The sequence below is a fragment of the Athene cunicularia genome (genome assembly GCF_003259725.1).
Source record: "Athene cunicularia isolate RWA chromosome 7 unlocalized genomic scaffold, athCun1 chr7_part1, whole genome shotgun sequence".
Taxonomy (NCBI): domain Eukaryota; kingdom Metazoa; phylum Chordata; class Aves; order Strigiformes; family Strigidae; genus Athene; species Athene cunicularia.
The window spans coordinates 25,166,540-25,182,338 of record NW_020799107.1 but is presented as its reverse complement, the minus strand read 5'-3'; the positions used below and the strand labels follow the sequence as shown (position 1 = coordinate 25,182,338).

Sequence of the window (15,799 nt, the reverse complement as noted above, 5' to 3'; positions counted from 1 at the left end):
ATTAAAGGCATTTCTGGGGAGGAGACCAATAGAAGATGGTAGGATTGATCTATGTACATAGAGAATTTTGTCCTTTGAGATCAAGGGCTCAAGTCAGTCTCCTCAGGTTGAGCTTCTTGCATGTACAGCCTGGAAAGCAACAGTGAAGAAGAGAAATGGTCTTTTAGAGGCTTGTTCTCTTGACTGCAGCAGAAGTGTCCTAGACAGGTGAGCTGGGCTGTAGTTTCCCTTGGTGGTCATTGTGCTTATAAAGTGTCTTACAGTAGTCTGAGATACGTGGCGGAAGTGAGTGGTGGTGTTAACAGTGCTTTGGTTTGTGACTATGTCTGTTTGGTGGTCATAGTCTTTCCTTTCCATCCCTTGGTGGAGCTACCTTTTTGGTATTCCTGGTTAGCTTTGCAGCCTGAGGAGGAGTATACCTTGCATGTGCACTGAGGCTGAATGGCAGCATGCTGCTAATATTGGGAGAGGCCAAATGAATACAGTGAGTGCTTGAAAGGAACGAGTGATGGCTTTCAGGCTTGCCTCAGAAGTTGTTCCTGGACTGCAATTACGGGAGTAGAAAACTGGTTTGACTTGTGGTCTTATGCTTTATCGTGGTGGGGAAGGAGAGCTGCAGCACCTCTGTCTGCTCCTTCCCAAGTGTGGCATGTCCTGGGCTTGCTCTTTGCTCAGAGTGGTTGTGGGGGCAGCTATGTCCAGGGAGCAAGGGGCTGCGAGGGTTTGCAGTTCAAAATCCTCCAGCCATGGTCTGTCAGGTAATTACCACCAGGCTCTTCTCTGGGACCTTTATTACATAAACCTGCCTTTCCTTAGACTTAATTAAAACCTAGAAAACTGAAGGTTTGATAGGCGCTGCTGTGGTAGGACCCAATGGGAGGTGCAAGTTTTGGAGCCACTTGAACTGACCTTCAGGCTTTTACTAGGTGGGCATGGTGGCAAATCACTCACTCAAAGGCAGGACATTAGTAGCAAAAATGAACTCATGTTGTAACAGTTTCTATCAATCCATTTTATGTGGGCTAGGTCATGGGTTACCAACACCAGAGGGCTGAATTAAGATCTCTTCTGATGTTGCTGTTTGACCCCTCCCAGGTTTAGTGCAGTTTGCCCACTGCTGTTGTCTCCAGTTGCAGGAGCCGTGGGTAGAGATGGTTCAGACCCACATTTCCTGTGTGTGGGATGAAGACTTAACCAAAGGCTTGGGAAACAGACCTGGGAGCCTAATCCTGGCTCTGCTGCAAGTCTTGTTTTGTGGTTCGTAGAGTCAGCTGAAGCTGGGAGTGCACCAGTTCCTCTCTGTGAAGTCAGAAGCAAAATTTCTTCATGTTGTTGCAGAGACAGTGTAGGCTAGAAGGGTGCTATTTGCCTGCATGCTGCTTTATATGGGCAAAAGGAACAATAAAATCAGTGCTGGTGCCGAGTAGTGTTATAGCCCTTTTCAGACGCTTCCAAGAAGGGGTTTTGTACTCAGCTTTGAGGAGCAGGGAGCGAGATTGCTTTCCATGGGTATTTTGCCTGGGACCCTGTGTTTCTTGCTGGGGACAAGTGATAAAAGGGAGTTGTTGATGGTGCATCTGAGTTCTAGTCCTAATTATCTAGTCATCAAGAAGAATTTTATGGAAAAACATAATGCAACTGAATTAATCTGCCTTGCAAAATAAAGTTTCTGCTGTCTTGGATTATTTAATGAGTCTCTTAAACCATCAAAGTGTATGTAAGGTCAGCACATAATTGGGCAACTCTTTAAAGAGCGTAGAATCTACCTAGTAAAGTGAAGCAGTTCACTAGCTAAAAATCTGTTTCTGGAACTATTTTTCCCCTACCTAATAAAATGTAAGTGACCTTTAAGGTCTGAATTAAGTCATCAAAAGGTAAGAAATTCACAGTGACTGCTGATTGCCCTGTTGTGTTTCTGGGGAGAATGTGAGTGGAGACATTGGCTTCAGATTCTGGATTTATGCCAGTCTGATGGGTCAGAATCTGGCCCATAGCAGCAAATCTGAATTCCTTACCTTTGGCTGATGTAAAAAGTCAAGATATAACAGTGCAGGACCTGCACATCCCTTGCAATTCTTTTCTTTAACGAAAGAGTTAATGAAGAATCTGTGTGTTGCTTCGTGTTTGTGGCAGCGTCTTTGATGTATGAATTTGAAGACAAGCTACAGAATGTATATGTGTGTGCTCAAAAAAGTTCAAGTCCTTTGAAGGAGGAAGAAGAAATCTCTTTAAATGGTGATGCGAGTGTACGAGTAGCTCTGCATGGATTTTTTTTTTCTGCATGTATAGATCTTAGGCTGAACTTCGTTTGTAACTGGACTGCATGCTGGCACAGGCCCAACGCTGCAGGCAGATGTATATGAAGTAGCCAAGTAATAGTTATTTCCAACATACAGGCAGTACTGCTAGACATCAGCATGGCAAGTTTATGATAGGAATAATGCTCTGTAGTTCCACATGAGGATATGAAAAGTCTTGAAAAACACTAGTTTATATTTCCCACCTTGGTAGGGTGCAGCGTTACTAACTTATAGGATGAAGACGACAGAGGGCAAGAAGAGATGTAACTGTAGCTGGATCTCCTTCCTAATCAGTTGATGCTGTTTGTTTTGTAGAAGATTCAGCAACTGATTTGCTTAACTTTTCTTACAATGTCTGCATGAAGAAAAAGCAACCACTTGATCTCTCACCTGCACTCCAAGCAGTGTTATCAGGAAAACACGTTATTTTTCTCGGTGTTATCCTTGGGCATTGCAATATCTTAACTCCCCTTTCTCTGAATGATGTTTTCTAGTCTGACATAATTAAAATCTGTGAAACTTAATCTCCAGTCCTTCTGAAATAGTCTTTGCGCCATAGACTGCAAGACACTTGCCGGCAGCAATCTCTCCCCCTTTCTGAACAAAGTTGCTGTTGAGGCAGGATGAGAGAGAGAGGAGTAGTAATTGGAGTCTATCACTGTGTGTGACTTTGAACATGTTTACTTTTATCATATGATGTCAAGTTAAACAAAAACTCCTAGATAAATAAACCAAAAGCCCAATGTCATTTCTTTGCTGAAAAAGAATGTACCAGTTCTTGGTATGGCACTTGATGTATGTGTGCTGATCTTGCTGTCTGATCCATGATGCAGATCCTTTATACCTGCATGAAACCCAGTTGAAGCCCAAGATTGTAATGGATCAGATCATGTAGCTGGAGTCTTTGAGGGCTACAGATTGTTGCCTGACTTATACTACTGTACCTAGAGAAGGATTAAAAAAAGTTTTCCTGTTTCACAGTCTGCCAGCAAGGTCTTACTGGTGGTGCCAGCAAGGTCATTAAATCAAGTCATGAATTCACACTAGAATATATAGAACTGTTTCAAGTTTTAATTAACATTTGAAGCCAATGACAGCTGAAAGCCTATATATTAAGAATCAAGTAAAACAAAATGCTCTGTAGAAATGTGACTAACCTGATCTAATTTGGAGCAGTGAGGTGGGGAGGGTGTTGAACTAGTTGGCTTTTGGAGACCCCTTCTAGTCTGATTTTATTGGTGAGCCCTGTTCTTCTGCTAAAGGTTAAAGAATTATTGTGTCATTTAACTTTGTATAGAATGAGCAGTAGGGCTGAATGGAATGGGAGGAAACAATCTGGCATCCTTTTTGTCTCAGGTTAACTAACAATGGCACGCTGTCTGGTTCAGCATTGAGTCTGTCTTATTTCAAAATTCACAGGATACCAGGCCTTGGTTCTGGGAGTTCTCAGAATGACCATGCTTCCCCTGCTGTGTAAAAGGTATTGCTTTACAGAAGACAAAACCTAGTACTAATGGTGTTCTTCAGTTTGGAAATAGGTGTCTCAAAGACAAGAAACCACTTTTGAGGTTACAGGAACAGGAAGGCTTGTATGAATAAAAAGAGATTAGATGGTGTAGAATGAAAAGATTTCAGAGATGTGAAGGGCACATTTTTAGAGGTGTTGGTGCCTCTGGGTGCTGCATATTTCAGTTTAAGATGGCACTTCCACCAAGCCTCCCTTACAATCTCTGAGACAAAAATAAATAAATCCACCTTTGAATGTGCCTGTGATGACAGGGGACAGCTCAGTCTCTTGAGTGCCTTCCTTGGCAAATTACAAATATTTCTATATTCCTTTAACAAAACCTGATGATTTTTAACTATAAGGAACAATTTGGGAAATTGTTGTTCCCTTTCTCCTCTGAGGTGAAAAATCACTCAAATTGAACAGGCTGCATTTATTCTTTCTTCTTCAGAGTTACTTTTCAGTGTTGCTTCAAGTTTCTGCAATGTTCAGGCAAAAAAAACCCTTTCCCCTCAAGCATGGTGGGGGGAAGCCTTTTTTACTAAGCTATATCCAGATTCTTAAGTTTTTTTGCATTTTTATTAGTATTGTTATGTGCTATTATCTGCTTGCATAAATATATAGTATATCCTGTTCAGCAGAAAGTTCTGAAGCTGTTCTTGGTAACAAGTGTCCAAGTGAGAACAGACCTGAGAAAGTAACAGAATTACAAAACAAGGCATCCGATCTTCTAAAGTCATAGTTAGAATGGTTATTTAAACACTGGATTCAGCTCATCCTTTGTCATGTTGAAAATAATGATGGGAGTTGTGAAGGAGAGAAAAATGTAGTAAAAACATTGCAGAAGGTGAATAGCTTGCCCAGGAGTTACCTGTTTCATCTGGCTGTGGTCTCCCAGGGTACCCTGCACTGAACTGAGTGGCAGCTTGTATTACATTTTTAGCTTCTGTTCCTCTGATGTATTTTAGTTTCTTAAGAGTTCCATTTAAGATAATTAATCCAAGAGCTAATGATTCAGTTGAACATTTAATTAATTCCTTTCTTATAATAATTCACAAGAATTTGTGGAAGCCTCTAACATGAGGGAATGCTTGTTTGTGTAGCTGCAGTGCTAGAGCATTGATAGGAGCTAATTGCCTGACTTGTTTAAATGTGTTTATAGAGCTGGATATAGAAGCCAAAATGTATGTGGTTTGTCCCTATAATTTTCCATTTGGTTTTCCACTTGTGCTATCAGCTGTTCAGATGGCTTGTTCTTTCCCATTAAGAAAACACTGGCTCCTTCAAGCAGTGCAGGATGAATTTCTTTCTCTTCCCTTGAGGTGTTTGTATTTTTTGTTTTGTTTTGTTTTGTTTTGTTTTTTTTTCTTCCTTCTGTAAAGTGTCTTACCAGTTTAGCAGCTCTGGAGACTGGAGTACTTCAGCCACAGGAACAGACATGGCATGGGTACTGATTGAGCTGAGTCTCACTACTGTCAGCTCACCCTTGTGTCTCAAGTTGGATCTTGAACTGGCTATTGCTGGGCTGCTTGCCTGAGTCTGCCTGTGGCTGGGTGTCCATGGGTGCCAGCTGCGTGAGTGTTTTATAGCAGTGGGTTTCCAGCAGGACTACAGTAGCCAGTATAACTGTTTCCAGGCTGATTTTGTTGAAAAGCTGTCCCATGGTGATGACCATCACCTGTTTCAGACCTGGAATATCAGGCGAGTAGGATGGTGTGGAGTCTCATATGTATGGAATCAGGTTTTCCAGACAGCCTGTTAGAAAAGCCACAAGTACACAGCGTAGCTGCAGCACAGTTGGAGCACGTCATCTTCTGCTCTGGAGTAATTCTGCAGACATCTGCAGTGTTTAAGTGCCAAGGCAAGAAAGCTAGCCTTGCTTGTGTGTGGGTGTCTCGGGCCCTAGATATTTGTGGATAGGTAGCTTGCCTGAGATTGCAAAACCTTTTTGGATTTTTGACCACATACCATGCACCAGTGTAGCCCAAGGGTGTGTCCTAATTTAGATGCATTGTGCCACACTATGCTGTCATATAATTGAGTATCTGTTAGAAACAACTAAAATGTTGTCTGGTTTTGGTCAGAAGTAGTAAAACATGTTTTATTCTCTTGTGAGAGCTCAGTAGAGCAATGCTTCAGCTGTTGCTCCAGATCTCAATGACGACAGCCAAAAAGACAAAGGGACAGATGCACAGGTCAGAAGGAGTTGAGGAGAGGAGCATCTTTAGGAAGGAGAAAAATCTGCACTTCCTCTGTATTGAGTGGCATGTGGGGTTTAGTTCTGGAGCAAGTGGAAAGCATTGTCTTCGAAGTCAGCATTAGCTTTTAAATGGGCAGGGACAGAATCTTTTTCTTTATTGATTGTTTCCTAGACCATATAGATCAAATTATTGAAATACATCTACTTGCTAGAACTTAAAAGATATTAAAAATGGTGCCCAAACTGATCAAGAACTATGCTGAAAGCTGGGTGTAAGAGAGTGATAGTTGTGAGAGGCTTGCATGGGTTACAGGCTGGTTGGAGCTGCTGAGCCCCAAGCTGTGTGAAGAGGTCTGCAGGGTGCTAGGCCTGGGCCAGTTGTGTCACTTGGCAGTCGAATGTCCCTGGCCCCTTGCCCCTGCAGGGTGCCACAGTGACAGCGGCCCAGCTTTTGCAGTTTGGCACTGGTATGGTGACCCCACTGCTGATGTGGGGTCTGGTTCTACCTGCATAGGCGTGCTCAGGTGAGCAGGTTGGGACTGGGACTGTCCCATTCTGTGTTCTTGTGACACTGGGTTTTCTGGGGTCCTGGTTTTGGCTGAAGTCACTGGTATAGCACTGATAGTAAGCCTCTGGAAGTTTTCCCTTTAAGTTGTTTTACATGCATTGAAAAACAACATTTAACTGTGCCTTGGGGTGAGTAAGAGAATGATAAAAGAAGAAACTGATATAATGAACAGCTTAAACCAGTAGCTTTCAGTCTTCACTTTACTGTCTTGACAGTCTAAACAGTAAGCTGTGGGAAGAAGCATCACATTTGCTGTATGGGCTGTGCTAGATCTTGTGGCTGCTGTAGGTGCTGGGTTAGATCTAGCTCAGGTGCACCCCTCACTGGTGTAGGAGAGACTGAGAAGTATTTTAACCCATGCCTCTAAGGGTCATCCTCTGGGCTTTCCTTAATGGGCCAGAAAAGCATTTGAAATGTGCTGTCACCTCTCCAGGGCTCTCTGTGAAAGAAGGCCTTGTGACACACTGCTGAAGATGTCCCTTGAGGGTAGCGCTTGCCAATGCCACATGGGTCACTGCAGCTTCACCAGCACAAAGGGAATGGGAGCAGAAGGTGTAGGTCGAGCAGAGAAAGGCAGCATGTGTTGAGAGGTCCTCTATACTTGAACATGATGCTGTTTAGTCCCGAAGGCTGGTGTCTTTGTGCTTCTCAGCACATTTGGCTCTGTCCTTCATGTGTCTGGGTCCCACTTGGTTCTGAAATCTCTTGAAACTCTGCATTTGTTTTGTCACACATTTTGAAATCATCCTCTCTTGTGATGCTGGCTACTGGAAGAGCTGTTGAATTATGAACAGCACTTGTTGCATCTGTCATGTAAAACTTGCCTGAAGATTTGCAGGACATGCTGCAAGAGCATGGTTTTTTGGTTGGGTGGTTTTTTTGTGTGTGTTGGGGTTTTTTATGTAAAGTTTTGCTTGGATTCTCTTGTTTCTGAGCTGCTTGTTTGCTGCGAGCATAGCCAGCTCTGTCCTAGCCTCACATTATGGGTTGTGTCTGTCTGCAGTGAGAGGTGATTTTCTTTGGCTGCAAATTTATATTGTCTAATGGTTGAAGGTGAGAAGAACATACAGAGCCTCTTTCTTTCCCTTTCTGTGGTTAAGCGTAGTCTGACTTTCATCTTTTTTTCCAACTGCACTCTCCAGCATAGTACTTGGGGCTGTTCTTCCTAAATAGTTAAGCCTTTCAGGCTCTTTAGGAGCTATAAAATCAGTTGCTTATTTACTTGGCTCTTAGAGTGCTACAGCACTAGCAGCGCTTTCCAGCAGTTCTTAGCAATGGAGAGTGAAGAAAGGACTTTTCAGGCAGAACCTGAGGGGGAATTCCAGGTGGAGATTTTGTAATTACTGAAGCTGCAATTTAAGCAGATGTAGAAGCCATTGCCCTTATCTTAAGAGGTTGTTAAAGGTTTTCCATGTGGCTAGTTGGTCAGAGCACCAGCTCTACAGTCTCCTTTGGATGAAAAGATTTCAGTGGGCTAAAGTAGCAGCTTTGCAGGAATTCCTCTGTGGAGGAAGCCTTCCCTCCTGCCACCTGTGGCCCATTTCTTGAGGTAGCATCCATCTCTTCACTTACTTGGGCTATTGTCTGGCTTCCTGCAGCTAACAAAAGCATCTTCAACCTTTCTTCTCCTTTTTTCAGTGGAGCTCTTTGTTGTACTATTAGGCTGTTGTGGATTATGTCTGGAGACTTTTCTCAAGGGTGTAGGAGAGTATGTATGGTAGACACTGAACCAGCAGCCTTACTGTGCAGGGCTGGGACCTTCTGTGGAAGCTTCAGGTCTTCAGGTGTTTCTGGAGTTTAGCAAAAGCTGTGGCTGCTGAAAATGGTATTGGACTCTTCCTGCATGTGTTCTTTTCCCAAACAAGGCAAGAAGAAAGCTTCATTAGCTGTGACCTAGCAAGAGATGTCAGCATCTGGTAACTACCCTCTGCCCTACTCAAGTCAGCTTCTGTCGACTCCTCACCACAGGGGCTGATCAGCCTCCCTGAGAGTTCCCCAACTTTTTTCTCACATTACCAGCAGCTGGTGGGTCTTGGCTGTGTTTGCACCTACTTGGTGCTCTCCTGGTGAGACTGTTCGTGTAGTCTGTCATCACTGCTTCTCAGGATTGCTGTTCCTCATAAAAGCTTATACTGAATGGTGTAATCTGGAAGTGCAGATGTTCAGAAGCGTGGGAACTTGTGGTCAAGGTGGGTAGCTGGATATTTGAGCATCCTCACAATTCTTGTTAGTGTTCTTGAGCCCTAAGGGAGCAGAGAAGACTGTTGGTGATTATCTGCTAGGCTGTGTGTTTGCCTTGTTTTTTCCAGATGCTGTCTAAACCCTCAAAAGCACTTCTGTTTCGGTTTTAAAATGGGCTGAGCACTTTCTATTCCTGTAGGTGTTAGAGATGGAGTTGGAGTCAGTTGCTTCTGTGCTAGGAGCTTTGGGATGCTCCAGCTAATATGATTCTGCCCAAAGGCAGGTTACCAGTGAGTTCTTGCTTTCTCTGTGCACTGTAGCAGGCTTTTGCTGCTAATGAAGGGGAAAACACTTTTATTAGGTAAACCAACCTGGTCTTTTAATAAGGCGCATTGCTACACTAGCAATTTACTAGTTGCCATAATAAAGGCTTTCAGTTTAACCATGAAAAACAATTAGGGCACTGCAATCGCTTTTGTCCTTTCCCTGAGGTATTCTTGTTGCTTTTCTTTAAGAGAGAATCTAGCATTCATTGTATGATGCTTCATTTTGCCTTGAGCTCCTGAGATGCAACTTGTCACCAAAGCTACCAGATCATTCAAGGATGTGGTGGGCCTGATCCCCAGCTGATGCACACAGGCATGATCTCACCGCTGCTCACAGAGCTACATCTATTTTTCCTTACTGGCTGAGGACCTGGCTGGAAGTGCTCAGCTGGAGGCAATGGAAATGTGCAGAATAGTGCAGTGTTTGTGACTAAGATCTGCTTTGTGGTGAGGATCCGAAGGCAACAGTAGTTGGTAGTGCAGGTGTTTTGTTTTGATGTTGGCTTATGTGAAGACACTTAAGTCTGTCTGACACTTGAGTACTGCCATGCAGATATTCATACCTGTAAGGTGCTGCAAAAACAGGACTGCATGACTGAAACAATGTTTGCTGCAGCTGTTTTTCAGCAGTGTTTGGGGTAATTGAGACAGTGTGATTTAAATTGGGACTCTGCCTTCAGCTGCAAACTTTGTGTTACCTGATGTGTTACCATGAGTGTTGCTTCCCTGGAGACTGAGCATGGGCTGTAGTTTGTGTCAGTAGTGATTTACCTGCTGTGCTGTCTTCAGCTTTGACCTTGCTCAGGCTAGAAAAGCCACCAGTGCTCCACAGCAGTGATTCTGCAACTTGTGATTCTCTGTGTCCTGTGAAGAGCCCAGTGGTTACATGCTGCTCCTTCCCATTATGGTTATGTGCAGTCACTCAAGGACCAGTGCATCATCTTTGCAAAAGAGGGTGAACTTGTTATCCTTTGGAACTCAGCCCTTCTGAGCAGAGGCAGGGCAGGGAGCAGTGTGGGGCTGGCTTGCTTAGCTCTTTTGCCTAGGACATACTTGTCAGCTCTCCTGGAAGCAGATGTCCATATTTCAGAATGATCATGTTCTTTTAAGCATCCTCTTGCATTTTTCTTTGTGGAATTTCTGTAGTGATAAATTCTTGTTTTGTGGTGAATTTCCTTGGATTGCTTTGAATTTCTCATGTCTTCTGCCAAGTCTCCAGCTCTTACATCAGGAGGCAACTGGGATTTTCATTGGCTGTTTTACTGGATCCAGAAAACAGTTCTTGGAGTTTTTTGCTTTTGCATAAGAAAGGTACCCTTGCATCCTAACAGTAGTTATAAAAATACATCCCTACAGTGATAATTTCTGACAACTTTTTCTTAATACCTCCTAACATTTAATGACCTTTAGTCCTTCTGGGATTTACTTCCCTCTAGACCTATGCATTATTTACTGAGTTGCTCATCTGTTCCCAGGTCTGTAAATGGAGGAGAACTTTCAATAACCAGGTTTTTGCTCATTTTACAAATGTTGGTATTTTCATTGGGTGTTTTGGTTCCACTGTTTCTGTCAGTCCAGCAGTGAGCCCCGGTAGGTAGTCACAGAATCACAGAATTGTCTAGGTTGGAAAAGATTTTGAAGATCATCCAGTCCAGCCATTGACCTAACACTGACAGTTCCCAACTACAGCATATCCCTCAGCGCTAAGTCAACCTTAAACACTTCCAGGAATGGGGACTCCACCACCTCCCTGGGCAGCCCATTCCAATGCCTAACAACCTGTTCTGTAAAGAAGTGCTTCCTAATATCCAGTCTAAACCTTGCCACATAGGCTTTACTAACCTTGATCATTGTTGCGCAGTGCTGCATCGTTGGAGCTTGGGTGAGTTGTTGTCAAATAAGCCAGTCCCCTGAACTTTGGCATGAGCAGTGGTCCTTAATTTACAGATGCTGCTGCTTGATAGTTTTTTTTATAAGCAGTAGTTTAAAAGTGCTGAGATGTGTTCTGAGCTCTATGTTACTTTAAAGCGGTGGAAGGATTAAGGAGATGGGCTGGTTGCAGTTTTCCCTCCTCTCCAGTCCCAGATGACCTGTGGGAACTTGTGTTGTTCCTTGTGTTGTACAAGTGAGGTGCTCACTGGAGGCGCAGACGGTTGGGGAGCTTGTGTGTGGACTGTGCGATTGTATTGGCTGTCATCACAGTGAGGAGAGGAGACAGTTGACCTGCAAGAGTCAGCTGCAGTCACGAGAGCCTAAGGTGGTGTTAGCGTGGAGGTGCAGGGAAGATGAGCTTGCAGGGTGGTGTTGCACAGAGCCTGGGACTGAGGGGAGACCACAAGTGGTTGAGATGTGGGAAATTGGGTGGAGATGCACAGGGCAGTCAGTACCTCCTGGATTTCCTTTGGAGATAGTAGCACGACAGAGACAGCATAAGCAGCCTGGGTTTTCACTGCCTTTAGAGGGCTGTTGTCACGGGCCATCTTCATGGGCCAGTGTACTGCAGGGGATGGATTCACAGTAGGGAAGGAAGAGCAAGGCAGCTCTGGATGTTCTGCCAGAAGAGAAAAGGTCTTCAAGCATGAGGTAGGAGAGACTGGGGAAAGGGATACAGAGATGAAAGCTGTTGTGTGGCTTAAATCCTGTCAGGTCTGTTAAGTGTGCTGCTAGTCTGATGTGCTCAACAGTTGCATGCAGTGCTCTAAGGAGCTCCTTGGTGCTGATACTCTCCAGTGCACAGGATTCAGCTTCCCTCCCAGGTAAGGACAGATTGCCAGGGGTGTTCCTGACCCACTGCAGCTATCCTCTGCTCTAGGTAGTGTCTCCGATCCTGTATTGTGTAGTATAATTCTATGTTCTGGGCAGAGAAGCTCTGATCAGCTGTATAGGAGGGCAGAAAAAACTTCTGAAAGGTTTTTGTAGCTCTTGTTTTTGTTCTTCTAAATCCAAAACAGATGTTTTTCCTCTCTTCAATATCTTAAAATAAGAAAAGTCACTATAAGGTTGGTCCATTTGGAAATATAAATTCCCATATTACTTTGTGAGATTTAGGAAATTTAACTGATTTAGAAATCTGTCTGTAGATGATCAGACATAAAAGGGGCATTTTTCCTCCAGGAAGCTACTCCAAGAGATCATGGTCCACATTCCAGTGGAAAAACTTGCATCTCCAAACCAAGCAGCCATTCTCTTGAGGCATTGCTGTGTTGAATGGCAAATCAATGCCCCAGAGTCCAAAACATTGTGGATTTTGAAGGTGGTGTCTGTGACAGAATGGATGGTATCTCGTGGATCAAGAGAAAGAACCCTGGAATAACTATTCTAAGTCTTTCCTCTGTTATACAAGCTATTTGACCACAGCTTATAGTCATGCCAGTAAAACCAGTTGTGCTACTGTTGCTGCCTTGTTTGCTGGTGTTGGTTTTGCAAATTGTGTTGTATAGAACAGCTCCTAAGGCCTGTGTCTGTACTAGGATCATTGGGCTGGGGTGACGCGCTCACGCAGCTGGTGCAGATGTGATCCTGCCTTGCAACACAAGATGTTAACTGCTAGGACGGCAGAAGGAGAGGGGCTCCTCCAGGTTGGATGTGGTTATACTCGCATGCAGGTGGAATACAGCAGTCAGCATTTTATAAACTATCTTCATGTTTTTCTGTCTGCCAGGAGTTTTAATTCTGAGCAGATCCAAAGCAAGTACCTGGCTTCAGAACTAAATTGGCAGATGTCCCCTAGCTTTAGCTTTTGCTTGGTCTTGGGTGCCTAGTTCAGTTGTGGTGGATGTTTCATGTCTTGTGGCATTAGAGCTGCTCCCTGACGGATAAACACCAGTCATCAGGCAGACGGAAATGGGTGGCATTGGTGCTTGTCTCAGGCTTCTCAATGCGTAATTGAAGTGTTCTCCTTTTTCACAAATATATTAAGCTTACTTAAAGTATGCAAGTGCTTCTCCGTGTCTTTGCTTATGAATCCACAAGATTATCTAAGCAAGTGTTCAAAAAATCTGGTTGAATTCTTTTTTTTTTTTTTTTTTTTTTTTTTTTATTGCACATTGAGATTTGGAAGTTTGTCTTCCCTCTTTCAAGAGAAACCTCACAGACTCCAGAGTGTTGGAGTGAGGAAACTGAGCTCGAATGCTCCAACATACTCCAAATAGCCAAGCCGTGTCACCAGTGTTGGAGGTGAGGAAACGGCTCAAAGCAAGCTGGTGGCACAGCTGGGGTAGGAACTGTGTCTCCCCCATTCCTGTTTGGGTCCTGAGCTGGCAGATGTGGAAGGTCCAGCAGGAAGCCAGCAGAGTGAAACCAGCCCATGGGGATGTGCTTGCTGCTCAGCCCATCGTTGATTCCCTGCATCCCTGCAAGGGATGTGAGATAAAAGGTTGGTGCAGAGGGTGGAGGGGAGGGCTCATCTCTTCTCCACTGCAGTCTGGAGCTGCTGTGTTACAGTGTAGGGTAGCCTGAGGCTGTGATTCACTCTGGTCACTTGGTGCTGGATCAGCTGGTTCTGGATGGTGCAGCTTGCTTTCTTGCCCTTTATGGGAGTGCATTTACGTGTGTCTTGTTTTAAGCTGTGTTGGATGCATTTATTTGTCTGTCGTGCTTAGTGAGCACTTACTGTTAGAGCAGATGTTGGTTGGCTGGCTGCTCTCTGATACGTAGAGCTGCCTGCAGGCCTTCCAGTGCCACCCAGGACAGATGCTTTGAGTTCTTTAAAGTAAGTTTTTGGTGACCTCTTAAAAAAACAAAACCCAAAAAACCCCACCCCCACTCCCCCAACATTTTCTGCATTGGGAAAGGCTGTGTTGCAACCTGGGAACTAAGACCAGCCTTCTTTACTGGGAATGATGGTGCCTTGAGACCTGGCAGTTGGAGAGAGGCAAGGAGAAGGGCTGCTGACAGACCCCAGTGCCTACAGAAAGTACCCGGAGACATTAATAGCAGCAGCAGATGCCAGTTGAGCTGAATAGTGGATGGCACAAATTTCTTGATTGACTGTCTTGGGGACCCTCAGGAGTCAAATGAGCAAAGTGGCAGTGCTGCAGGCCTAGAGCTGTGCAGCTCTGTATTTCTGCAGTGGCTCTGGGAGACCCAGGATCACACCTTTTGGGGCCTGTATAAAATAGGGGGCTAAAAGCAGTGGCTGCTGACCTGGTATTCCCTCAGTCGAGGGCTGGGGACCTCTGTGCTAGAGACGCCAGTCAGTTGTGTCCTACCTTGTTTGGAGCATGAAGCAAGACTTGTGCTGATGTAAAGGCCTGGGATAGCTCTGTAGTTTTCAGCACTGCAGCGTTAACCTGGAATTTCGGGTGGAGAGCTGCCCTGCCTGTGCCTCAGTGTGGAGTGGTGCCAGCCGGGCTGGCTTCCCTGGGGAGGGGTGTGCTGCGAGATCACAGCAAGGGGGCGGCTGCTGGCAGGGCCCACACCTGCTCTGGCCCTGCTGACAGTTCCCCGCAGAGCTCCTGCGGTTCCTCCTGGTCACCCGTGTGCATTCGTTCAGGCAGCACTTGGGTAACTGCTTCAGCGGCAAACTGGGGTTGGGGCTCTTCAGTGCAGGCAGTCCAGTGCAACAGGGACTGGAATTCAATTCATTCTTCATTCATGTGCCAGGCTCACCCCGGATTTTCTGTTAGCTGTGTCTCCAATGATCCATTGGGTCTCTCAATCGATACATGATTGCAGGTTCCTGCCTCTGACCTTCAGCAGTTTGAGGTGGGTGGCGCATCAGGGTTGATAAATGAATCCAGCATGGAGGGGAATAACACCTGATCATCCTCAGTGGTTGTTTCCTCAGTACCTGTCCAAGCCACCACTGTAATCTCTGTGCTGATTAGCTCTCTGCTTCTATAAGCACAACATCAGAAAGTCTTGGGAGGTTTAGCTCATCCTCCCCATCTGATCCTGGGGGCAAGCTGCAAGGTAACTGGTGATGTTTGCACTGTGCATGTTTCCTCAAATGTTTGAGTGATGAGTTCCCCTGGCTCCTTCTGGCTTGCAGGCAGTTTGAAAAAGAGATGGATCCCTTCCTCTCCCAGGATCAGACTTAGCCCCGGGGCACACCTCCGTAATCGAAGGCAGTGCACTGACTCCTCAGTGTAGGATGCTGCTGCGATGGGGCTCTGGCCAGCCGGCTGTGACCCCAGTGACTTTCCTTAAAAGCATCTCTCGGCTGATGAGGACCTAAACCCATCCTCTTGCTGGGGCCCTGCTGCCGTACCCCAGCCGGGAGGAGCAGAGCGAGCTGGCAGACGCACGGGCAGCGATAGGGCTTAAGGCAGCTGGCTCTGGAGCTGGCTGAGCATTTGTCAATGGTGGATTAAACCCAGTGTGCAAGATGAATGTGAAAATGAAACACGGCTTATAAAAGCATGAGGAAAATTCTCCTTTGGCATAGGAATAGATTCTAGATCTTGTCGGCAGGCTGCAAATGATGTTGAAATAAAAGAAGTGACATGGTTGAAGGATCCGGTATTGGGATGGGAGAAGACTGCAGGAGCTGTTTGGAGAAAGTTTAGTCTGTTGGGAGAAGTTAGGACGCAGGTGCGTGTATTTAGGAAGTTTCTTTTCAGGAGACTTGACACCGAGTGGGCGGTTTCCTCTGCAACTGCTCCCGTGCCGCTGTGAATCCGTGCGACGAGCTGAGGGTGGCAACCGGGGCTTACGGACCGCCCGCAGCGCGGCGAGCCCCCGCCGGAGGGGGAAGAGGGGCTGGGGAAGGGGAGG

At 45.3% G+C, this 15,799-nt stretch overlaps 1 protein-coding gene across 20 annotated transcripts in view; it reads left to right on the top strand.

The window, feature by feature from the left end:
* CLASP1 (cytoplasmic linker associated protein 1) overlaps window positions 1–15,799 on the top strand; it is a 176,948-nt gene that overhangs the window by 28,257 nt on the left and 132,892 nt on the right. The window lies entirely within an intron of this gene.